At 35.6% G+C, this 26418-nt stretch overlaps 1 long non-coding RNA gene across 2 annotated transcripts in view; it reads left to right on the top strand.

Annotated features, from left to right (window-relative positions):
• LOC136040993 (uncharacterized) overlaps positions 1-24990 on the top strand; it is a 70840-nt gene extending 45850 nt beyond the window's left edge. For both annotated transcript variants that reach the window (XR_010620923.1, XR_010620924.1), the window contains exon 5: positions 11846-24990. This is a non-coding gene — a long non-coding RNA (uncharacterized LOC136040993). The remainder of the gene's footprint in view (positions 1-11845) is intronic.
• The last annotated feature ends 1428 nt before the right edge of the window (positions 24991-26418 follow it).

Genomic DNA, 26418 nt, shown 5'->3' with positions numbered 1-26418 from the left:
GGGAACTAGCCCCTAACATCCCTTCCCCCAAGTACATCTGATAAAAATTTTGAGATACTTTTTTTTTGTTAAAAATCGTCCACTTGTCATATAACAGTGCCTCTGGGGTTAACACTGGCCCCCAGAGCTTACGGGAAAGATCTGTAAATTTTGCCATAGGAGTATATTAGTTTATTTTAGAAGGGGTGGTCGTATCAACTATGGAGGAGGCTCATTTTGTAAGCAATTGAAAGTTCTAGTTCCCTATCTTATGAGTCAATAGTGATTGGAGGGCAACATCCCCTCCATGCCCCCTTTTTCTCTAGTATATCCAATTGAAATTTTGCGATAGTGACTTTGTTAAAAAAAATCCTTGTGTCATATAAAAATGCCTTTGGGGCTGACATAGCTCCCAAAAGCTAGAGGGCAAGAGTTGCAAGTTATGACCTACGGGCATGTAGTTATTTTTGATGGGGTGGTCATATCAACTTTCATAGATGCTCATTTGATTTGAATTTTCTAGTTGTATAAAAGTGATCAGAAAGCAACTAGCCCCCCTAACGGCTTTTCCTCCGAAATGTATCTGGGCAAAATTTTGAGATAGCCCTTTGTTAAATGAAATCGACGTCTTATATAACAATGCCTCTGGGGTTGACATAGTCCCCTAAGCTTTGGGAAAGGGTTATGAGTTGTGTCCTGGGGCATATAAGGCTATTGTGGATGGGGTTGTTTTATCAATGTAGGAGGAGGCTCATTTGATTGGAAATTCTAAGATTTATTTTTTTAGAGTTCAAATTTATTGGAGTTTTACAGGCCTGCTTGCCCCAGCTAGTCTATGTGTTTTATGACAATGACTCTTGGATTGACAGAGCCCCCGAGCTTAGGGGAGAGTTTTAAGTTATGCTCTTGTGATATGTAAGATTATTTTGGATGGGGTGGTCACATCAAATTTGAATAAGTCTGATTTGATATGGAAAATTCTAGATTTCTTTTTAAGACTCGAAAGTGATCAGAGGCCTACACACCTCCGGAATTTGGGGGCAAGGGTCGTAAGTTGTGTCCTGAGGGAATATAAGGTTATTTCTGAAGGGGCATTTATATCAAGTTTGGAAGAGGATGACACTCCCCCCTCGCCCCCTAGATCCTAGGGGAAAGGGCTTAAATTATGTCCTGGGGGAATGTAAGGTTATTGTGGAATTCATTATTGTCAAACAATGGGAAAATCTAAAATTGGTGACACATTTTAATTCTTTAGAAATGTATAATTCTATCTATTCTTTTTTTCAAAATAGTAATGTCTACAAGACCAACATTTTGTGTGTCAAATTCTTTTATACTATATTGGATTTTCTTTTGATTCATACAACTTCAATCCAAAGAAAAGAAAATCATATTGCGAAAAATATGATTCGGTAGATAGAATATTGATTATATGGTTAATGTAAGAGATAGAATATTATATATTTGAGATTATTTGGATGTTGCTTTTGCAAAATGTTCCTTTAGCATTCTAGTGTAATTTTCTAATTAGTTTGTTTATCAGAAAGGAAAGTTCATTATTAATTTACTATATTTATCCGGGTTTTCGAAAAAGAGTGTTTGGTATATCTCAGGAACTTCTAAGAGTATTAAGTAGAAACTTTCAGGTAATTGCGAAGATGTTGCTGGACAACATCAAAGCTACTATGTATATCAAGTATAAAAAAAGATACATTGGCAAAATTTGCAATCTACCGAAAACTGGATATATCTTAAACATTTTGTCCTTTCATACGGCTCATAAATCCAAAATTGCCTGAGCTTTCAAGAATAGATATCAATATATAATAAACTATTTATCTACATTGCTTATTATTCTCAGTAATTTTGCTTAATTTGATGATTTTAATTTTATTTTCATGTTATGACAAATACAAATATACGAATCGCAATAAAATTTGAGTGCATGATTTATTTTGGTGTAAAGCTTAAATTGTTATTGAACTTTATTTATGCACTTTTTTTTATTTAATGTAGCTGTACTTTACTGTAAAAGTTTCTTTATTTGTAGAATTTTAAAAACTATTTTGCGAAGAACTAGATGGATGCTGCCTTGTCACTGTAAATGTTGTAGCATTCATCCCCAGGTTTTTCTCTAATATCCTTTTTGTGAAACCAATTTCTCCCCTGTTGACTAACGCTAAACATGAGAGCAGATTAAAATTTTTCATGTGTTTGGTTTGTTACAGCTTTTGTAATTTCTTCATATAAAAATGAACACAAAGGCTGGCTCATATGCCCTCCTTCTTTGTATAAAAGACACATGGACAATTCGAACAAACTACTTGATTACTTTTGTAATCAAGATTGATTACACTTGATTACATTGGAAGGATGCATCATAATATGCCTTATGTCTTTTCGTCTTTCTGTTAGTGTTACTCTCCATGTGTCTATACTGTATAACCAGCATGCGTAATTAAGTCACATTTGTTTGATGGGTGTTGGGTATGGTTGGCGGGGGGCTTATATTTGAGTCGGGAGTGGGGGTGCTGTAATTATTTTTTCTGAAGATCACCCAACCCTTAGGAACGGCTCTGCTCCAAGCCAACCACTTCCTTTTCCTAATGTGCAAATATTCAGTTTGGTCCCATACATTATGCCATAATGCACTCCTGTTCCGACCTATAAGTCTGTGGTGCTTTTTCCCGTGGCTTTATGTGATTGACTCGTCGTGTATTCTGTCACAGAGTGCATTTTGAGTTGTTTTCTTTATAAGAAAATCCTGACTTAAGGTTAGACCTGTGACCCAACCGTCAACAGGAAAGTAACCGGTAATAACCTAAATATTTAGTTGGTTTTAGGCTACGTATTTAATATACTGCGCTCTGGGCGGCCCCCTTTCCATAATTCTTCGTTGTAGTTTTCATAATTTTGTTGCTAGAGTAGGCCTATTGTATTTTCATTTTATTTCATTAGCATTTACCAAACCTCACTTCTCGAATGTGTATTATATAACTGATAAGTATCTTTCATTAAAATATAGCTATATTGTGGTTTTGCACCGGGCCGAAAGTAATATTGTCTGGTATATAGACCACGAAAACTAGTTATTGTGTCATGTTCGCAAGACAAAATCTCGAGAGAACTTGAGGGTGGTGGCTTTCAGACAAATTTGCCTCATTAAGATTTGATTTAATCCATTATTTGGATTTTGGTTTATTTAAAAAAAACGAGCCTTGAGAAGCGGCCCATGGGCCAATGGGAACTATTTTCTAAGATTTCTAACGCCAAAAGGCATACTGTTATTATCATGAAAACGGAACATAAGAAGTGGGAATGCTGAATTTGTTAAGCTCTTAAAGTTTTGATGTAAGGTTTTAACTGAAGCTAAACTCTAAATGTTTGACAATTTGTCCTAATTCCTTAAGAACAATTCCTAAAACACAATGGCCATTTAATTGGAAAGCTTTGTTTAAGAATTCTAAAAACTATTTCAGCGTAAAGAGCGAGCAGGAAGCAACCCCTTTCGTATACATAATAATTTCTGTTCATTTTAAGTTTTGATGTTGCTCCTTACTTTGAGTTGAAAACTTGATTTTTTAAAAATTTAAATTCTGATCGTCTTAAAAAAATACCTGGAAATCCGGCTCTCTCTCCATGAAAAATTCCGGTACTTGTGTGTTATATGCCACTCACTCAAGTCTACGATGTGTAAACCTCAAGAACGATCCGGTTTCTTCGATAGTTTTTCCGTCTCTTTAAAAAAAAGTTTGGGCTTTATATTTGCACATTTCGGGAGTGGGGAAGAAAGAACAGTGGGCGTGCATGCAAAATGTGTTCGGTACACTAATTCTGCGTATTATGAAATAAGAAATTAACAGTCCAAAAACTTTCCCCCCTCCCCTTGTTTGCAAATATATAGCGCAAATTATATATTTCCCGTATATTCTACACTTGCCTTCGTTTTGTCTCACGCTAAACTGAAAGAAATTAAAGAAGAAACCGGGTTTTTGTCGAGTTTTAAGCAGCGCAAACTTGAGTGAGTGGCGTATAATACACAATTAACAAAATCCTTCCTCCTACGGAAAATAAAAAACAAAGCTCAAATAAAATTCTCAAATTTGGAACGCATTGTTTCACTTTGGGGACGTTTTCCAGGGGGGATATTTATCCGAGGAATATTTTCAGTGGGGCTATTTTCCGGGGGTGTATTTTCAAAGGGGTGTATATTTCGGGGGGAGGGTATTTTGCGAAGGGGTTATTTTCAGCGGGGTGTATTTTCTGGGGGGGAGGAGCGTTTTCCACGGGGATATTTTCCTCGGGGGGAGGGGGAATATTTCTCGGGGGAAACACCTTGGGGGGATTAACACCTAGATTGGGGTATACACCTCCCAACTGATGAAAACGGCTTAACAAATTTAATGAAGTAGAAACTTGAATATGCACAGTGACAAAAAGCCAGTCTTCGGTTGCAGTAATAGCTACAAAATTATAGAGCAACCCACGGCCCATAGTAAATAAAAAAAAACAATCTATTTAAAGATGGTGTTTCAAAATTGCCATTTGTAGCTCAGTGAGAAATAGTAACTATTATTATTATTGCTCGTAACTGTAAAAAGGTCATCTTAAAGACAAATTTAAATAGATTCTTTAAAAAAGCGCTTGAAACCATTTGAAAATGGAGTCGGATGGATATGAAAATACACAAATGGAATTGTGGAAGCCCGATTCGTAAAAATTGCAATCCCCCCTTTTGAACAACAAGGAAACTCACTTATTGAATGGATGTTCGTTTAAGTTTCGTTTTAAGTTTCGCTGTTCCTTTTAAGTTTTAATGTTACTCCTTACTTTCAGTTGAAAAAAAAACTTGTTTTTATTTATTTAGTTACAATAATCAAACGAGTCAAGCTCAAAATCAGCAGAAATTAACATGATAGGGGCTCACAATTCCTATGCCCTCTCAAAGAAAGAACATAATTTGCACTTTACTGAAATTTTTTTCATTGGTCTCAGTTTTATAAATTTAATAAATACAAAACTATTTCGATTTTAAGAAATAAATATCAGTATGTGTATATTAAACTGATAAGTCATATTTATTTATATTTTTTGAAGCAATTAAATAAAAAACAAGTTTTTTTTTCAACTGAAAGTACGGAGCAATATTAAAATTCAAAAGGAACAGAAATTATTACGTATATGAGGCGGGCATTATGCTGATGATTTAAGAATCCTTGATGAAAGTGTGAGCAAAATAAATGAACTGTTAGGGGTTTTGCGAGTTCAGGGTGCTAGAACAAGTCTGAAAATTGATGTTAAGAAAACTAAGGCACTAAGGCTAGGAATAAGTGAAGATGAAAAGGTGAGGTTGGGTCAGAGAATTGGGACATAATTCAAATTTTTTTGTTAAGAGCGAGGTGGTTTTGAGGAGTAACCCCTCTAATATACGTAAGATTTTTTCGTTTTTAGTTTTAATGTTGCTTTTTTCTTTCGTTAAAAAAAAATATTTAATTTCTGATCGTTGTTTAAATAATTCCAGGAAATCTGGACTCCAGATTTCCTGAACTTAATTATTCCAGATTAAGGAGCAGCACTAAATCTCTTTTAAGTGACCAAAACATTGGAGAGAAACTAGCCTCCACCCAAGCCCCCTTTTCCCTAAAGTCGTCTGAACAAGATATTGGGATTCATTTGAGTACTTATATATTGTACGGCAAATGCTCAACAAGTGAAGTTGGGTTAATCCTAAGTTGAAGTTGGGTTAATTGCGGTCAGGCTATTGCTTCTGAAGAGAGACAAAAGATTTTTGGTGACTTCTGGAGACTAAGTAAGGATACGGAGAAAATATTTGACTTGAAAACAACTAAGACCGTTCCAACTAAGACTAAAACCAAGCAGAAAGCGGAGACGCACAGGAGTTGCACACTGCGATATTATTTTGTCGTTAAAACGAAAACAATCCGGATTTGCAAGAACTTTTATTTCGCTACTCTTGATATTTCAGAGGGAAGAGTTTATTACGCACATTCAAATGTTGCTACAACAGGAGTGCCAAATCCAAAGGCAGTACAGGTACCTCAAAATGAAACTAGTAACGAAGACATTGAACTAGTGATAAAGCATATTGAATCTTTCCTGTGCGTTGAATCGCATTATACCCCAGCCAAGTCTACCAGAAGATTCTTGGAGGCAAATCTAAACTTTCGCAAAATGTATTAACTGTATCAGGAATACTGCAGAGAACTAGCAAAAAATGATGTTAGTGAGTTCAAGTATCGTGAGATCTTTAACACGCAGTTTAATTTGTCATTTCATATTCCGAAAACAGATCGATGTGATGTATGCAATGAAAAACGTGTAAGTGAAGAAAACAACTGAAATGCTTCAGGAAATAAAAGACAAGTATGAGGCTCACGGGATAAGTAAAATTGAGACCAAGATTGAACGTGACGTGGACAGGTCAAACCTATCTATTCCTCTTCTTTGTTTTGATTGGAGAATTTTTTTCCGCTGCCCCGGGGTAATGTTTCTTTACTTTTCTATAAAAGGAAGATTACTACATTCAACCTCACGGCAATTCTTTCATTCCAGAGAAGGACTGGAGAAGAAAAAATTAATGAACTATACTGTTGCATTTGGTCCGAGTTTGAGGCTGGACGTGGACCAAACGAAATAGCTAGTGGACTAGTGGCCATACTGGGAAAAGTTCTTGATACTTACCCTGATATCTGTCAGTTAATTACTTGGTCAGACTCCTGTGGGTCGCAGAACCGAAACTCAAATACAAGCTTCGCCATCCAAGATGTTCTAAGAGAATTTCCACGCTTAGAAAAAGTGGTTATGAAGTATTGTGAACAGGTCATTCGACTATACAGGAAGTTGATGCTGTACATAGCACTATTGAGCGGGGGCTAAAGCACCTTGATTTGATTTCTCCACTAGATCTAGTGAGGAAGTTACTGAAAGTAAGAAAGATGCGTCCTTTTAATGTCTTGCAAATGACCAAGTCAAAGTTCTTTGATTTTCAGAAGGCAGTAAAGCTGTTCAAGTATTCGTTGGTACCGTATTCAAAGGTAAAACAGCTTGAGTTCTGTCAGGATAACGGTAAGATAGTTTGGTTCAAAACTTTTCTCTAGAGACTTGCAAATGGTTACTATATCCTAAGAACGTACTTCGGTTGAAAAGTGTCCCAACACTTCGGCTGTCCGTGTTGTTCAACATCTTGTTTTGCCCAAACTTTATCAATACAGTTATCCAACTACAGTTACCCAAACTGTATCTCCTGAAGTTCATCCCCAACCAAGACCAGAAGTATTTTGAAACCAAGATTGAACAGTACTACAAGGCCAAGAAGGATTTGGAAGCCTCTCTGTCTGTGCGAAATTCATTCTGACGTTTTTTTATGGCACTTGGTATTAACCAAGTGACATATAGCAATCGCCAATTCTGTCGGTCTCTCTGTCGGTGTGTCTGTCGGTCTGTCTGTCGGTCCCGGTTTTGCTACTTTAGGCACTTCTAGGTAAGCTAGGACGATGAAATTTGGCAGGCGTATCAGGGACGGGACCAGCTTAAATTAGAAATAGTCGTTTTTCCAATTTGACCATCTGGGGGGGGGGAGTGGGCAGCCGGTTAATTCGGAAAAAATAGAAAAAAATGAAGTATTTTTAACTTATGAATGGGTGATGGGATCTTAATGAAATTTGATGTTTGGAATGATATTGTGTCTCAGACCTCTTATTTTAAATTCCGACTGGATCTGATGACATTGGGGGGAGTTGGAGGGGGGAAACCTAAAATCTTGGAAAACACTTAGAGTGGAGGAATCAGGATGAAACTTGATAGAAAAACAAGCACAAGTCAGATACATGATTGACATAATCGCAACGGATCCGCTCTCTTTGGGGTAGTTGGGGGGGGGGGTAAGTCTGAAAAATTAGAAAAAATGAGTTATTTTTAACTTACGAACGGGTGATCTGATCTTAATGAAATTTGATGTTTAGAAGGATATCGTGTCTTAGAGCTCTTTTTTTAAATCCCGACCGGATCTAGTGACATTGGGGAGGGGGAGTTGGGAGGGGGAAACCTAAAACTTGGAAAACACTTAGAGTGGAGGGATCGGGATGAAACTTGTTGGGAAAAATAAACACAAGTTCTAGATACATGATTGACATAAACGGAACGGATCCGCTCTCTTTGGGATAGTTTGGGGGGGGGGTTATTTCTGAAAAATTAGAAAAAATTAGGTATTTTTAACTTACGAACAGGTGATCGGATCTCAATGAAATTTGATATTTAGAAGGATATTGTGGCTCAGAGCTCTTATTTTAAACCCGACCAGATTTTGTGACATTGGGGAGGAGTTGGGAGGGGGAAACCTAAAACTTGAAAACCACTTAGAATGGAGGGATCGGGATGAAACTTGTTGGAAAAAATAATCACGAGTCCTAGATAAATGATTGACATAACCGGAACGGATCCGCTCTCTTTCGGGTAGTTGGGGGAGGGGTTAATTCTGAAAAATTAGAAAAAATGAGGTATTTTTAACTTACGAACGGGTTATCGGATCTCAATGAAATTTGATATTTAGAAGGATATCGTGTCTCAAAGCTCTTTTTTTAATTCCTGACTGGATCTGGTGACGTTGCGGGAAGTTTGGGATGGGGGAACCTAAAATCATGGAAAACGCTTAGATTGGAGGGATCGGGATGAAACTTGGTGAAAAAAATAAGCAGAAGTCTTACATACGTGACTTACATAATTGGAACGGATCCGATCTATTGGGGGGGGGGGGGTTAATTCTGAAAAATAAGAAAAAATCACGTATTTTTAACTTACGAATGAGTGATTGGATCTTCATGAAACTTCATATTTAGAAGGATCTCGTAACTCAGATCTCTTATTTTAAATCTCAACCGGATCAAGCGTAATTGGGGGGGCAGTTGGGGTGGCCGAAAATCTTAGAAAATACTTAAAGCGGTGAGATCAGGCTTGAACTGGATGGGAAGAATAAAAACCTGTCTAAGATACATGACTGACATAACCGGACCGAATTTGCTCTCTTTGGTGGAATTGGAGGGGGGGGGTAATTTTGAAAATTGAAGTATTTGTAACTTACGAAAGGGTGACCAGATCTTAATGAAATTTGATATTTAGAAGGATCTTGTGCTTTAAAGTTCTTATTTAAATTCTGACCAAATCCTGTTACTTTGGGGGGAGTTGGAGGGGGAAACCGGAATTCTTGGAAAACGTGAAAATTGGGGTATTTTTATCTTACGAATAGATGATCGGATCTTAATGAAATTTGATTTTTAGAAAGAATTCATGTCTCAGAACTCTTGTTTTGCAAATCCTGACCAGATCGTTTGACATTGGGGGAAGTTGGAGGGGGAAATCTTGGAAAAACACTTGGAGTATATGAATCGAGATGAAGCTTGGTGGATAAAGTAAACAAATGTCCTTGATACGTGATTGACAGAATCGTACTGGATTTGCTCTCTTTGGGGGAGTTGGGTGGAGGGGTTCAGTGATTTGGTGAGTTTGGTGCTTCTGGACGTGCTAGGACGATGAAAATTGATAGGCGTGTCAGGGAGCTGCACAATTTGACTTGATAAAGTCGTTTTCCCAGATTGGACCATCTGGGGGGCTAAAGGGAGAGGGAAAATTAGAAAAAATTAGGTATTTATAACTTACGAGTGGGTGATCGGATCTTAATGTATTTTGATATTTAGAAGGACTTCGTGACTCAGAGCTCTTATTTTAAATCCTGACCGGCATTAAGCCTCTCATTTTCCTTTTTAAATCAATCTAATGATTCATAGAATTTTGTTAGAGCTCATACCATATGATCTCTTGGCTCTTAGCTCTTCTCGCCTTGTCACAAGTGCCATATGAGCTCTTAGCTCTTGTTAATTTTTTATACTTTTTCAAATAGTATTGCTGCATCAGAACTCGTTTGTCGTATCTTCATGGTGAAAAGAATAGGCAGCCCTCACCATTTTGTCGTATCTAATTTTGCTAAAATTTCGGTAAGGTCGGATTGTCGTATCTATATTTCATTCCAAGTTTTGACAATGAAATCTTCACCTTTTCCATCTCATATTCGGGAGACCTTCCTAGTTATTTTTTCTCTTTTTTTTTGTGATGTATTTGCGAAGAAAATTGGTTGTAACGTGTAAGTTCCAGCGAAGGTGAAATTTTAGTCATTTTTCTCGGAATTTTTAAAACCGTAGTTACGGCAAAACCGCTCTCAGGGGACGAGCTGCTTTTTTTTACATCTAAATTTACATTGAAAATTAAGAAATAATATTAAATAGCTAGGACATCTTACTGATGGCCTTACAAAACAAACAATTTTGTCCTGAATGCAATGGTATTTCAAAATATTCTTTAGATTTGTTTTAGATAAGTAAAACTGAAAAGAAAAACTCACAGCAATTATGTTCTATCACAAAAAAATCGCTAGTTTGTGCCACTAGGTGTTTATGTGGCTACCCTACTACAGGTTCAATACTCCGTACCAGACGCTGCATCCTGCTTGGCCCAGAATCCGTTTAATTCTGATTGGCCGTAGTGCAGTAGGCTACAGGAGAGCTATGATGGTTCTTTGTGCTTCACAGCCTCAATTTTAGGTGATATGTCTACTGCAGCCTAATCTTTATTAGAATGAAATTTTCACTTCAAGAAGAGGGACAGGTTTATCAATCTTTTACTACTGTACTGTACATACTAGGGGCCAGACCTAATTGCTTTTTTCTTTTTGGTGGGCTATTCTTTCAGATTTTTCGACATTTTGGACCTGTGATTAGCCATAGTAGAACCATACTTGCCTAACTCTCCTTTACTTTGTTGACAATTGGAAACTAAGTCATTTCATCATTCCTTTCTAGTCCTATCCTGGCAAAAAGTCTTACTCTAACTTTCCTAAAATCCCAAATTGGCAGCAGCAGCAAACACACATGTGTGAATTTTCAAAAGTTTTGCCTTTCTCAAACTAGTGGTAAGAGGCTTTTGAAAATCACTAACAGAACGGCCCACGAATGTTGCTAATTTGAAAATCCTTCTCTAGTAAAAAAAAAAAAAAAAAAAAAAAAAAAAACAAAAAAAACTTGAACCATTCAGAATAGGATATATATCTGTTCCTTATTGAAAATAAAGTCCCGACACAATTATTTTTTTTCCGACGAGAGGGCCAAAAATCTGACAATATCGGGAAAATCCTCAATAGTGGAAGCGCTGGTTCGGATAATCCTCTCAGTACTATCTAAATAAAACACTGAATTATATCTTCTTGCTTACTTTCCGTACTCTACATTTTTAAAGCAACTGTGGTTAATTTCGCCTATTTTTATTTTCGTTTCGCTTTTTGTACTTTATTTTTGTTTGTCTTCTCGTTTAGATATATTTCAAGTTTTGTTTCGAGTCTTTTGTTGCGAAACGATCTTAGTGGTCTATAGTCAAACAATAAAAAACTACGTTTTTTTGGTGAAAAGATGGTGGGATTGAATTCCCCTGCCCTGGCACGTACGCAGGAATGTGTTTCGCGGGTCCTTCAAATCCCTTGTTCTGTGAGATGTATCAGAAAAACATGTAAAAATAAACACAAATTTGGGGATTTTTTTTGGGGGGGGGAGAGGCTGGACCCCACCCCCTGCGTACATGTTAGCCCATTTCCCCTGCTCACCATTTTGGAATTGTGTTTCATCTGTTACTGATTACTATATTACTATATATATTTCTATATTACCATATTACTATATTATCATATTACTATTACTATAAAAATAGATACTGATTTGCTGATTGCCGTACCAAAGCACGGTGTTATGAGGCAAGCACGGTAGAAAAATGTGTCTATTGACTTCACATAAAAAATGTATCTTTTTAGGCGCAGAATTCTCACCGTACTATAGAAGAAGTACAACGTCAAAAAAGAAGGACAATGTCAATAGAAGTTGGAAATGGTAGTTGGATGTTATTTAAGAGAGAAGATGAGACTCAGCGACATCCAATGTGGTCCCAATGGCTGACACAATAGGATACAAGGTAATAGCCATTAATTTGGAAAACAAATTTGCATTATTACTTGATAACGGTTGAGAAATATTGGGTCTCTTGGATATAAGCAGGGGTATGAAATATTTGGAAACTTCATTGAATTCTGAAACTAAATTAAATATGGTTTTCTGGCAATTATCTATTTCTTTTTTAGCATATTATTTGCAGTTGTTAGCATCGTTCTGTGCTATTCTCCCTCTAAGGAGTCTTTTCTTTTGGAGTTATACTAGGTATTAGGGAGAGGCTACCAATTTTGGTGTCACGGGTGTTTTACAAATATTTCTTACTTAGAATTTTGTACTTAGAAAATTTTCCTTACTTACAGACTGAGGACAAATTTGTACAATTTATTCTTGAGTTTAATCCTAATATCGGAAAAAGGGTGAATTCGCCGTTTATCCTTGAGTCAACTGGCGCTATTTGATTTCCAGACCCTTCTCTCTAACGAATGGAAATCTCAAAAGCCGCCCATTAAAGCTAAAATGTAAACAACTAGTATAATAGTTCTTGGGAATTTGCAATTACTAGCGTAATCGTTTATGTGAACTCGTTCTTTGTCTTTCAGTCAGGAAAATTATACGTATAATAGAAGAAATTTCTTTTTGCTGATAGAAGTTTAAATGAGAATTTTAAAAAGGGAATTAATGGCGGAAGGGGCGTCAAATAAACGTTTCAGCTGCCGATTACAAAAACACAAATTGCCGCATTGAACAGTTGAAACCTATATTTTATAGCTTATTTGGTCGGTATTAGGTAGTCAAAACCTATTAGATGTAGATAGCAAAGTTTTCAGTGTAGTTTTTATTAATTTGCAGGGGAACTTTAGGATAGTTAGAAAAAATATATAGAATTTTTCAGTTTTAATATTCAGTTAAGGGAGTAAGAAGGAATAAAAGCACTTATTATAGAGGCTTGACTGTTAGAACAAGAAGCTGTGAATAAATTGAACTTTCAATAACATATCCCTGAGTAAATTTCAGTGATTAGGGTATAATGCGCATTGGTCAACAGTAAGGTGGGGAAGGGGGGCTGGGGGTGGTTATTTCAAGTAAACTCAACAAAAACATACAGTTAAGAGAAAAAAGGAATATGAATAAGCGACAAAGGTTACCGTATTTGTTATTAATAAATTAAAAAAAAAATCATTAGTCACGGAAGTCCATTCAATTACTGCTAAAAGAAAAAGATTCTAATATATCTTTATATTGGGTATCGGAATATCTGGAAACCTGATTCCAAACACAAATCTCTATTTTGCGGACGTATTTATACAACACCGAGATCGGATAAAATGTTTTATAGTATATATTTATATTTATAGTTTGCATTATTACAGTTTTTATTCATAGTTTAAGTGTTTGTTTATAAATCTTTGTTAATGCATATAAGGCTACATTCAAGGGAGGGTTATAAGTTTTGACCCCCCCCTAAACTTGTTCTATTCTTAAAAAATTAAAAAACATGCATATACAAAAAATGATTAAAAAAAAAATAAACTAAGGGCAAGCATTAGATCTGTTACAGTTAAATCATTAAACTAAAAATAATTTTCATATAAGAGTATTAATTATTTACTCCAACAAATTTTTCTCAAAAACAATAACTATCTGAAAATGGTGTGCTGTGCTATTGATTTTAACAGTCATAAATTTAATTCTGACAAATTTTATCAACTGGAGTATAATTAGACCTTCAGTTGTTTACAGGAGGGCTAAAACAGTGCATTCTAATAGCCTAGTCACATCACTATGGCTATGTATTAAGGAAAAAACAACAATAGCTTAACCAGCTTTCAACCAAATCTGTGCAGTAAGTCTTATAATCAGTGCATCTTCTCTTCCCGATTTCATCCAGAAGCTTTTTCCCTATTTGAAAGAAAAAGCTACCCATCGAAATGGCTTTGGGTTCTGGAAACCCAATCAATACAACCATCATCATGCAGAACTTAAGGATAAAAACTTACTACTTCTTGTGAAAGTTTCGCATGCAGAAATCTGCCATGTGACGGCTTGCAGCGTGACAAATCTGATTACCTAATCTGATAATTTCTTATGGACAAAAGCCAAGCTGCTGTAAGAACCTGAAACATAATAAGGCTCATTTTAAAATAAATATTCTTATAATAACAATTGACGCACTTATTATAATTGCTCTCTATCTCTCCCAAAAAATAACAGAAACGAAGCTCCTGAAAGAAAATTGGCCCGGAAAGAAGCTTAAGGAGAGATAGATAAGGTGAAAATAGTAGTATGGGGCATATGAGCCCATGAGGACATAATTCTCATAGTCATTTAATATAGCAACTAAATCCGATCATGACCCTTCTTAGCAACCAAATTGCCTATATTGTCAGCTAGATAGATTGCCAGATTACCTCATTTGCGTGTTTTAGCGGGGATATAATTTGCATATTCCTGACAGCCCCTAGCAACAAGATCCAGTAATGAACGTCCCTAGCAACGAAGTTTCCTATGTAGCCAGCCGTTACATATTGTTATATAAACATTCCGTTTTTTTTAATTCGAATGGACTCATTTAGGGAACTTATGGTCATCCATGTCCCACCTCAAGGAGCCTCCAGGAATGAATTTCACTTGTAATATTTTCAAAATACGAATTGAAGATCATATACATATGTAAATCATGATTTTTTTCTATTTGAAAAATATTTTTTGAGAAAACATTACGTGTGCGTAGATTTTGAAGGAGAACTTTAAAATTAGAATTTCATTTATTGAAAAAAACATAAAATATGTGATTTCTGATGCATCTATTGCTATGACACTGGTTATTCCTTCGGTTTCGGTTACTCTTGGGCCGATCTGGTCATTACTTATAGCTCAATACCACCCCGACTTATAGGAATCACCCTGACTTATAGGAACGATATTATACCACTAGCTATTATGGTGAAATTTCATGGTGTGCATCTTTACTGTTTTCATTCTTTTAACCCGCATATAACTTCCTCTTGTGCCAGCAACCTGTTTAGCTTGGCTTTCATATCTTTCCTTCTCTGTTCTTGTGATACCATTGCAATTTTTGTCTAATTCCTTGTCGACTTAGAGGCACAGTCTGCTTTTTCAAAATATTTGTAACCTAAAAACTCTAAAAAAATTACTGAAAAACTGCAAATGTGAAAAGTGATTAGTAAGATTTTCCGAACCTAGAACTGAAAACTGTCAATATCACTTTAGAGGAAGCACCTGAAAATAGAAATAAAACAGAATTGGTATTATTAGAATAAGGTGAAAAAGAGAAAAGGGTTTGTTTATAAATTAAAACATGAAATCGACATAACATGAAATCTAACATACTTGCCATACTTGCCAAAGAAAAAATTTAAAATAAAAACATAGAAACACGCAAACTATTGTCTTACAGTATTCTATGCCCTTTGCTGTAACCCTTGATGCAGCACAATGCATTGATCCTCTGCTTGGCAATTCTGGGCCCAGGGTTGAATCTCCGCCACAGCAAGGTTGTACAACCAGCTTGCTAATTGTCCCTGTAAAAAAGACCCAGCAACTGAAACATCGATTTGACACCCTATTCAACAGAAATGGTCTATAGGATGTATATCCTTTTTTATCCTTTGGCGCTCGAATATGTCAAGTCTAATTTGGTGGTCCAGGTTGTTAGTTTTCACCCATGGCAAATTTACGGTGCTTGTGTCTTGCTTTCCGTCTAATCACGTTTGTTAGTTCAAATGCTTCGAAAAAATTTTGCTTATACCAACGAATCATCCTTTATAACAGTTGCAATTTTTTTCCTTCCTCTATGGCATACGTGGAGCGATTGATAAGCCAAAATGGGAGGTGAAGCCACCTTGGGATATAGATAGATATATATATATGTTTTTAACTACGTAAAACTTGTGAATATACATCATTCTTCGCTGTCGCATTGTCTGTGTATATACGAAGCCTTATATGCGTATATTGACGTCATATGCAAACACTAACCAAGCAGTTGCTGACCAAGCAGTTACTATTCACAGTAATTGAGCCATACGTAAATATAATTCCCATAAGGTTCATCCAGCCCATTATATTTTCGCCTTCTAAAACAAGAACTATAATTATTTAATACTTTTTAACTTTTTCAATTTAAGCTACCAATATCATTTCGTAAAATCCAATAATTATTCCATGCATACCAGATATAAAAAAATAAACAGAAGGAAAAATGGAAGGTTATTTACCCTTGGGATGAAATAATCAACACATATAGCAATAAGACACGGGATAAGGGTGTAACTCTTTATGATATTGGTTGCGAAGAAAAAAGCCTTCTACAGTACAATTAATAGGTTAGCCACCTCCATGGCTAATATTAATTGATATAATGTTGGATAACAGCATCTGCTGTATCATTGATGATACTGCTGGTGGGGTGACTGAATTTGATAGAAGCTATGGAATTCAAACATGACACCACGGATAAGCCACACAACTCCAAATCCTGAATCTTGTCAGAAGCAATTAGGACCCTCCTGAAATATAAAATGGTCAGAATTAATTTGTAAAAAATCTAAATAACTTGTTTTCAAAATTATCGAAAGGAGATGCAGGTAGCAAGTATTTAGTATTAAATAATGATAATAAAAAAATAACACCAGCAACACAGTCGGACTTTCATAAACGGTTCTATGGTACCCTGTCAAATAAGGATATTTATAGAATTGTGATTTTACAAAAAAAATATAAATATGAACAGTCAAAACTATCAATACTATTTGTCAACTCCTATGCTCACGGACAAAATATTTCATGTCTAGTACGCTATTCAATTACTATTAAATACTGACTTTGAAGTACTTCCGAAGCGGGAAGTAGACTTTAGGAACAATTAGTTGTCCAACTATGCATGTCTTTTTATGAATGGAAAATAAAATAAAACCGTGCTGAAAACTGAACATGATCAACTGAGCACAACCTGAAGAATTATTCAAGACATCAGCGAGTTTAACATTATCATGGCTGCATCACATATATGGTTAATTTAACTTTCGTTTTCAATTTGTATCCATCCTTGTTGTTGCAAGTCTTCTAGACGCAAAGGTTTTTTTTCTTCATTAGTGACTCGTCCTGATCCCCGCTGTCACTTATCTTCTAACCACATATTTCTTTTTTTTCAATTTTGACAATTTCAAACATCTTTTCTATGCCCTTTGCTGTAACCCTTGATGCAGCACAATGGATTGATCCTCTGTTTGGCAATTCTGGGCCCAGAGTTGAATCTTCACCACAGCAAGGTTGTACAACCAGCTTGCTAATTGTCCCTGTAAAAAAGACCCAGTAACTGCAAAATCGATTTGACACCCTACTCACCAGAAAAGGTCTAAAGGATGTATATCCTTTTTTATCCTTTGGCGCTCGAATATGTCAAGTCTCATTTGATGGTCGCAAATTTACGGTGCTTGTGTCGTGCTTTCGGTCTAATCACGTTTGTTAGTTCAAATGCTTCTAAAAAATTTTTCTTATTCCAACGAATCACTATTTATAACAGTTGTAAATTTTTTTCAACTTATTTTAGAAAATAGGAGGAAACATCTCCTAACAGTCACAGAATCTTAACGAAAATCATACCACCAGATTCAGCGTATCAGAGAACCCTATTTCAGAAGTTTCAAGCTCCTATCTACAAAAATGTGGAATTTTGTATTTTTTGCCAGAAGGCAGATCACGGATGCGTGTTTATTTGTTTTTTTTTCCAGGGGTGATCGTATCAACCCAGTTGTCCTAGAATCTTGTGAGAGGGCTCATTCTAACGGAAATGAAAAGTTCTAGTGCCCTTTTTAAGTGACCGAAAGAATTGGAGGGTATCTAGGCCCCCTACCATGCTAATTATTTTCCCAAGGTGAAGGGATCGAAATTTTGAGATTTTTATTTTATTCAGCGTAGTTGAAAAGCCTTATAACTATGTCTTTGGGGACGACTTACTCCCCCACAGTCCCCTACAGTAGAATAAACTGTAAGTCACAGTTTATTCTATGGTTTTTGTGATTCAGAGGTCATTCTTAATGAATTGGGACAAAATTTAATCTTTAGTGTAAAGAGCGAGGTACTGTCGAGGAGGTGAACCGATCATATATGTAATAAAACATGAGAGTACAAAAGTTCGTTACGTAAGCTAATTTACAAGTTACGTTTATCTTTTACTAATAAAAACATTCGTAAAAAATTAAAAGTTCTAGTTGCCTTTTAAGTAACCAAAAAATTGTAGGGCAACTAGGCTTCATCCACCGTTGGTTTTTTTCTCAAAATTATTCGATCAAAACTATGAGAAAGCCGTTTAGCCAAAAATAAAAATAAAAATACAAATAAAAAATAAACTTGCAAATTTCGTGTTAATTATTCCTCTGCGGAGAGCCAAAATCAAAACATGCATTGATTCAAAAATCTTTACGCTAAAGTTTTTTACTGTTCTAAAATGCAGCGTTGAGAGAAAGAGTCAAACTTAAGCGTAAAGAGCGGCGCGTTGATGAGGAAGCAGCCCCTTTCATATGCGAAGTAATTTCTCTTTGTTTTAAGTTTAAATAATGCTCCTTCCTTTCAGCTAAAAAAACTTGTTTTTTTTTATTTAATATATAATTGAGAACGACAACTCCCCTTCCACACCACAGCTCTCAAAGCAAGGCCTGTAAGTTATGCCCAGGGAACATATAAGGTTTTTTGAATAGAAAAGGTGGTCGTATGGTCCTCGGAGGTAGTTTATTGGATTAGTAATGAGAATATTAAATACTAAATCAAGGTTTTGAATATTTAATTTTACTGTACAATACTAAATAATTGGGCTTCAACAAAAATTAATTGGAGAGAGCGTGGTGGAAGTGTATGTAGATCTCAGGCTGCAATTAAAAAAAGAAGAATATAATTAAAACCTTTTATAAGGATGCAGAGAAAAGGGCCTTACCTGATTTCCAGAAAGTAAACCAGATGAACCAGAACCAGCAGGCAACCAGCTCGAAGTTTCAGAAATAAAATCATAATTCAATTCACAGTTCTGTTTTCTAATTTGTCCTAATGTGAACTTACTATATGTGACATGGGTATAACCACAGTGGATGAGAGGGACCCTACTGAACCTTCGCTCAGGTGTATCCCCATTTGATTCAACCCCATGTAAATCAACTTATATTACTAAGATGAATATAAATAATATCGATCATTCCTGAATCAGGATTAACGTCAATTTATCCTACAAGAGAGAGATTTTTCTAAGCGTTTTTTTAAGCTCTTGGCTGCTATGACCCTTGGTTTTCTTTGTGCTAGTTTGTTGCTGTTGCCGCAACCATGAGATGCAAGTGGGGTATGGAAAGTTTTGCAAATTTTCATGTATGTAAGAGACGGAAAAATTGTTGTTTTTTTAGAGGGCAAGGGAATAGTTTTGTATAGAAATAGCCTAAAACACTTACATAAGAATTAGCCAATGAATGAAGACCACTCTATTCGCGTCAGATTTTATCACTTCCTACAAAACGGGTTGAATTACCCTTTCTAATTATATTTTTAATTTTAGGAGAGTTGAACTGAATGGGGTTGGAGTAGAAAAAGGTTGAGTTAAAAGGAGGTTGAGTTGCATGAAGGTCGAATGAAATAATGGTTAAATTGCACGGGAATTAAGTTGAATATTGGTTCTCTTAAACAAGGGGTTGGGTTGCACCAAGGTGCCATTACACACGGGGTTAGGGTGCACGAAGGTTCAGTTGCACAGGGGTTTAGTTAAATGGGGATTCAATTAAACAGGGATTGTGTTAAACGGAAGTTCAGATATATGCGTTGAGATAAACGAGGTTTCAGCTGCACGGTAACCACTAAAAACTAGTATACATCGGAGCAAACTGACTTGGCTTAACACCCAGATTCATTAGAGTCATGGTCTTTGGCAATTTGTAGGCAATGTAAGCTCTATAAGGGCGTATCTAATATTTTTGTTCGGGGCAGAGTATTTTTCCCTGGTGGAAGGGGGTGTTGTTTTACAGAAAAAAAATCACATAAAAAATTGGCTTATATGTACATTTGCTACATTTACGAGTCAGACAAAGATTTCTTGGGAGGTGGTTCTGGAACACCAAGCTCCGTTCCTAAGAAAACTCCATGTTATATACATTGTATCCCCTTGGAATTTACACCTGTAGAAGGTCGTTGGGCTTCACAAAAGTCAGTAGATATTAATGATCTAGCTCGGCAATACAACCAAACCAGCATAACATTGGCTAACTCAGACACAGTAGCACTTCGTTCATAAATCAGCAGCAAAATGTTTGCCACAATCAAGTACTTAAAGGTAAGAACGATCAAGATAAGTAACTTTTACCACCTACAAGAAGGGAAGAGGGAACAGTAGGTATAGTGAACAGATAGGGAACAGAGCTTTCATTTTTGCAATGAAAAATAGTTCACACAGAGAAAATACGTTTTAATCAAACATAAAATTCAACAACTCAAACATTTAAATTCCTATTTACCATATTCAGGAAGAAAAAGTGTATATCCATTGCTTTGAGCAGAAACAACATACAAACGACCCATTATAAACTGACAATAAATAGCGATATCAAAACTTCTGAGAAACAGAAAAGGGTCAATATATGCGGTCTGAATGCCAACTCCTAACCCATCTTCCTTTCTGAATAGTTTTTTTGCATATAGGATTGGCTAAACTTTAGCGTGAAGACTGGGGACAGAACCTTCCTGTCACATATAGGACAAGGTAATACGCAAAAGGTTAACATTTGTATAATAATACTTAAAAAAGATTATGTGTCTTGATCTCAAAGGGCTCTTGAGAAAATTTGAAAACTCTCGGAATAAAAAGGCACTTTTCGGAGGCTTCAGGCACCCCAAGCCTCAATATATGCCTCAATAAGCCCAAGCACAAATATATGCACTACCTCACTTAACAGTAGGTGCACATACATAGAGCCTGTACAACTGTGTGCAAACTGTATTGTAACTGAAGGACAATTTCATTGTGTGCTCCGCAGTGTATGGAGATATAGATTCTTATTACAGTCGCATGTGTCTTTTTCCATCTTTACATTCCTAAATAAATTTAGCACCATCTTTCCCATTTTTTAAGGAATTATATTTACCTTGGCCACCCATATTTACAATAGTGTTGTTCAGTTTGAAGTCCTTAAATCTTCCAGAAAGAGGCAGATAAATATGAATCCATCCAAAGAACAGCCCAGCAAATAATTTTCAAAGAAGGCAAAATAGCATACTCTCTTCTTCTTAAGAAAAAAATAAAACAAATAAAGACTAAACAATTAGAAACGTGAGGTTCGTTCTTTATGAGCCGAACAAACGATGTTCGCCTAACCCAGGCCTAGATCAAACCTAGATGTTGCTAGGTCTGATCTAACAGATTAAAAGCCAAACTTCCTCTTAAAAGTGGCGACTCGTTCATTCGTATTTTGTGACATCAATTTAGCAATTTGTGAAAATCTAGCTTGAATGTTTTTTCTCTAACCCAGTCAAATCACCAAGCTCGTAGAGTATGCATCCTAGGTACATATAAATTGTTAAATTGATTTTAGAATAAATAATCCATAGGATTACGTTTATGGATTCCATGCCGTTTTATCAGAGATGACCAAATATACCGAAATTTTTTTTAGGCAGGGGTAGGTTTTCCAACTTTATCATGTTAATAAAAGCTCTTCAAATGCTTGAATTTCTTTCAAAATCACTTCAGGAGTAAAAACCTATTTTTTTGTTCAATATAGAAAATTTTGAAATATCTGAAAATTCTGAAAATATCTCATTTTGCAGAGGTACCGTAGTTGGAGAAATCAGATGGTTAGAGGATTTCCAAAGCGGTTTTGATACCCAACTGTTTTTCAAATTTTTGTTCCAAGATTTAAAAGCTCATTTTCAACTCGATGGCAGTTGAATCCATCTTTACCGACCATTCTCTTGGAAATAATGATTTCCTCAAAAATAAGGAATTTCCTCATCCAACCCTACACTGATCTTACAGGAGGGGTGAAGTAGAGTTTTTCGTATTGTCCAATGGAAGAGTCTTACGAGTCTAAGACTTCGTTGAGTCTGATGATAAAAAAAAAGGAAGAAAAACATTCTTTCGGTAGACAAGTCCGCATAAAAACATACTCATGGGGATGACTGACTTCCCTCCAGCTCTCAGTCTCGCGAAGGGTGAATCCTTCTAATGAGCCGTTGTTACTTAAAATCCCAATAAGATGAATATTCTTTTTTTGCATATGGTAATATCTTTGTGCTGGCCGTCCTGGCCGAGTTGGTTGGTGCGCTGGATTCGGGATCCTTTGTCTGAGAGGACGCGGGTTCGAATCCCAGTGTACCCAATTTTTCAGTTGGGACGGGGGTCAGTGGCGTGACTCTGTAAGCTTAGCCAGAGTCGACCCAGCTCTAAATGGGTACCTGGAGAAATCTGGGGAAGGTAAACAGGAAGGGTGTGTGAAAGCACAGGATGGCTGGCCCCCAACCCCCCATTGCACTTCCTGGCTGAAGGGCCAAGAAACGGAGATCAGCACCGCCGGTAGGGACTGTAAAGTCTAATGCCGTATCCTTTACCTTTTTTTTTTTTTTAATATCTTTGTGTGATTGGTTACTATTGACACGGATCATTCTTGGCTTATAATGAGGTACCTTGCACTATTTGAGAAAATGATTGAAATCATGCACCACAATTGCATTGCTATTTTAATACATTTTTGAAAACCAAGTATATACAAATGAAAGCAATAAATTACTGTCCCAGTTTAGTTTTCTTTTTCGGTTCAGTTTACCTCTTCAACAATCTGATAAATAGTATAGGAGAATTGACATCAATGATTGCATAGTCCTGAAAAACAAAACAAAAAAAATCAATCAATAGAGTTATCCACAAAGACCTTGTTATAAGTTGCAAATTACCATTAGCAGACACTTTCAAAGGATTTTTTCTGGGGTTGGGGTAATAGCAAAAACATTTACAATTTTATTATAGTATATGTACCCACTGAAAGTACCCAGAAATTCAGGAAAATTTAGGATTTTGGGTGGCTTGACCTCGGCAATTCCTCTGCAAAAGTCCCTTTTAGATCTCCCCCCTGTCTTAGGAAACATCTGATTGATTATGCGGATTTTCATGATTGGAAAAATATTTTTTTGGGGAGGTTGATTCAGACCACTTTTGGAGAACAGAGGGACAAATTCCAGAAAGTTACCATTTTTTAAAGTAATTTTTCAAGAATAGAGGAAAAGCCGCAATTAAAAAAAAAACTTGGGAGGGTGTTTCAAAACCTTAAACTCCCCCAATTCCCTCTTCAAAGCAAAGAACTTTCGCAAGATGTCTGCATGGTCTTCAAGCCTTACAATTAAAGAATGACTTAAAACGTGCCAAACTTAAAACGAACATATATTAACATAAGCAATAGAAGGGTATGGGAGACAATCAGAGTCGAAATTGAAGTAGATCTAAAAGAAAAGAAACAAAAAACCAACGTCATCCTTAAGCTAGGAAAATCTAAAGTCCGTTTATTCTTGTTCTGTTTTAATACGCACTAAAAACAAAATTGCTGCTTCTGGGGCCTTTTATTGGGGACATGTTCTTTTGATTATTGTTGTCTTTTGCTGATTGTTCTTTTGATGGGCTAAAGATTTTACGATGGTAGTTTTGAAACCAATCATGTCTTGAAAAGGCTGGGTTATTTATCTTTCTAGAAATTAGAGACAATGTGACTAGCTTACGAAAATACTTCACAAACGTGTACCAATGAAAGTAATCACTCTTTTTCTCATTGGCTAAACTGTATGTGGGCTGTATTTTTTTTATACCTATTAAAGCCTCAAATATTCGATAAAATACAATTTCTTTGTTGGTTTTATCTGCTCTGATCCTCGATCTGCATATCTTTAATGTTTACCCTTTCTGGGTAATCATATTAACCCCTCTGAAAATAAAAACTAACGAAAAAGTTAAAAATTCTTATGTAACATGATTCGTAATAACTTGAAACTTAAAGTAGTGAAAAAAATCCAGACAATAAAAGTTTACAAAACTCAACTTGCAATTTTTACATTTTTTGGATTTATAACAAGGAGGTAAAAAAGATTCAAATTAGTAATTGTCAAGCTAAATTGCTATCTTATTTTTCTTTCTTGGGTTGAAGAGAAGCAATACAGAATTTTCTAGTATTTATTCCATAGTACCCTTAACAATTTTGTTGCATCCAATACAATTGTTTCTTTTTTTTAGTTCTAAATATATAAGGGTGATTCGATTTAGCATAAAATTTAGAAACTTTTAATTTTCAAACATTGCGAGAGATACAGGACGCTTTACGGATTTGTAAAGTACACAATAAGAGAAATCTCTCTTTTCTTACTTTCGAACCTGTTCTATCTAAAAACAGCTTTTATAAATAAGTGTATTCTTCAAACCTGTTACTTCTTATAAATACTAGGTGCGGGTTGAACTATTTGTTTTATTTTCGCGATAAAATATACTTCATTTCTCCTACATCCGACAAAACTTGACTTTTTTTTTATTCCTTCGGGCATATGTTTGTGATAATGTTTTTCCCCAGAAGGTACGTAGTTCATAAAGAAACAGGACAGTGGGTAGAAGAATTCAAACCTGGTAAAGTATCTCAAATTAATTTTCTGTTTATTATAAAAACAAGTAAAAAAATTTGGCTATTCATGTGGCTATCAATAAAACACTTATTAAAGGCTTGGGATTTTTCAATTTTTCCTGATATTGCTCCATAGAATTTTTTTTGAAACCTTGAAACTTACCCATAACCATGAAAACCAGACGCTTAAACGATCCGTCCATGTTTTCCAAAAGTCTTTTAAAGAGCTCTTCACGACATTTTTAATGATCCACTCTAGTAACCATGCCAATGGAAAAATGAAACACCATTCTAATTTCGCTACTCCTTTTGACACGTTTCGGAGAGTACTAGGAGAGGTCCAGATGATTATCTGAAAAAAAAGATATATATATATATATATATGACATGATGAATGATTATTAAGAACTAGCAGTTCATGGCAATGAACTGAGCGTCAGAATTGACGTGGCTCAATAGTGACGGAAAATCTGAAACAGTATTTTGACGCCAATAGTTACACCAAAATTGACTTTTTACGCTGATTCCAAATATATAAAATACAGTAAGTTTAATGCTTCGCATCAAAAACTAAGAATCCAAGAAAATTGGCATGATTTTTGAAGAACGGGGAAACAACCCCGAAAAATCAAGCGATTTTAATAAAATAATACCATTAACTCAACGTATCAGAGAAGGCTACTTCCAGTGATTTAAAACTCTCCTTTGCAAAATATCAAGTTTGTGTATATTTTGCAGGAATAAAGATCGCAGATGCGTTTTTTTTTTGTTTTTTCCCCATGTGTAATCCAAAACTGTCCCAGTTTAATTTTCTTGTTCGGTTGAACAATAGAACTCTTTATTATGAAAATTTTAGTATTCCTTGAGAAAGCCATTCAACTTCATTTATTGTCGAAAACAACCTTAATTTAATTCAATTCCAGTTTAGTTACACTGATATAATGTCGAAAATTAATTGGAGATTCAACGTCTTCAGCTTTAAGACTTTCAAAAAAAATATTTGGACCTTCATGTTCACCTCCTCTACATTCTGTAAAATAGTAAGGGAGCTTGGACTACCATAGTTGCACGGTCCTGAAAAAAAACAACCAAAAAATCAATCAATGGAGTTAGCCAAAAAGACCTTGTTATAAGTTGCAAATTACCATTAGCAGACACCTTCAAAAGATTTTTTCTGGGTGGGGGTAATAATAAAAACATTTACAATTTTATTATAGTATATGTACCCACTGAAAGTACCCAGAAATTCAGGAAAATTTAGGATGTTGGGTGGCTTGGCCTCGGCAATTCTTCTGCAAAAGTCCCTTTTTAGATCTTCCCCCTGTCTTAGGAAATATCTGATTGATTATGCGGATTTTCAGGATTGGAAAAATATTTTTTTGGGGAGGTTGATTCAGACCACTTTTGGAGAACATAGGGACAGATTCCAGAAAGTTACCATTTTTTAAAGTAATTTTTCAGGAATAGAGGAAAAGCCGCATTTAGAAAAAAACTTAGGAGGGTGTTTCAAAACCTTAAACTCCCCCAATTCCCTCTTCAAAGCAAATAACTTTTGCAAGATGTCTTTGCATGGTCTTCAAGCCTTACAATTAAAGAATAACTTAAAACGTACCAAACTTAAAACGAACATATATTAACATAAGTAATAGAAGGTTATGGGAGACAATCAGAGTCGAAATTGAAGTAGATCTAAAAGAAAAGAAACAAAAAACCAACGTCATCCTTAAGCTAGGAAAATCTAAAGTCCGTTTATTCTTATTCTATTTTAATATGCACTAAAAACAAAATTGCTGCTT

The sequence above is a fragment of the Artemia franciscana genome, chromosome 21, assembly GCF_032884065.1.
Source record: "Artemia franciscana chromosome 21, ASM3288406v1, whole genome shotgun sequence".
Classification (NCBI taxonomy): Eukaryota; Metazoa; Arthropoda; class Branchiopoda; order Anostraca; family Artemiidae; genus Artemia; species Artemia franciscana.
Note: the sequence above shows the minus strand (reverse complement) of the source record. Positions and strands in the feature narration are given on the sequence as shown.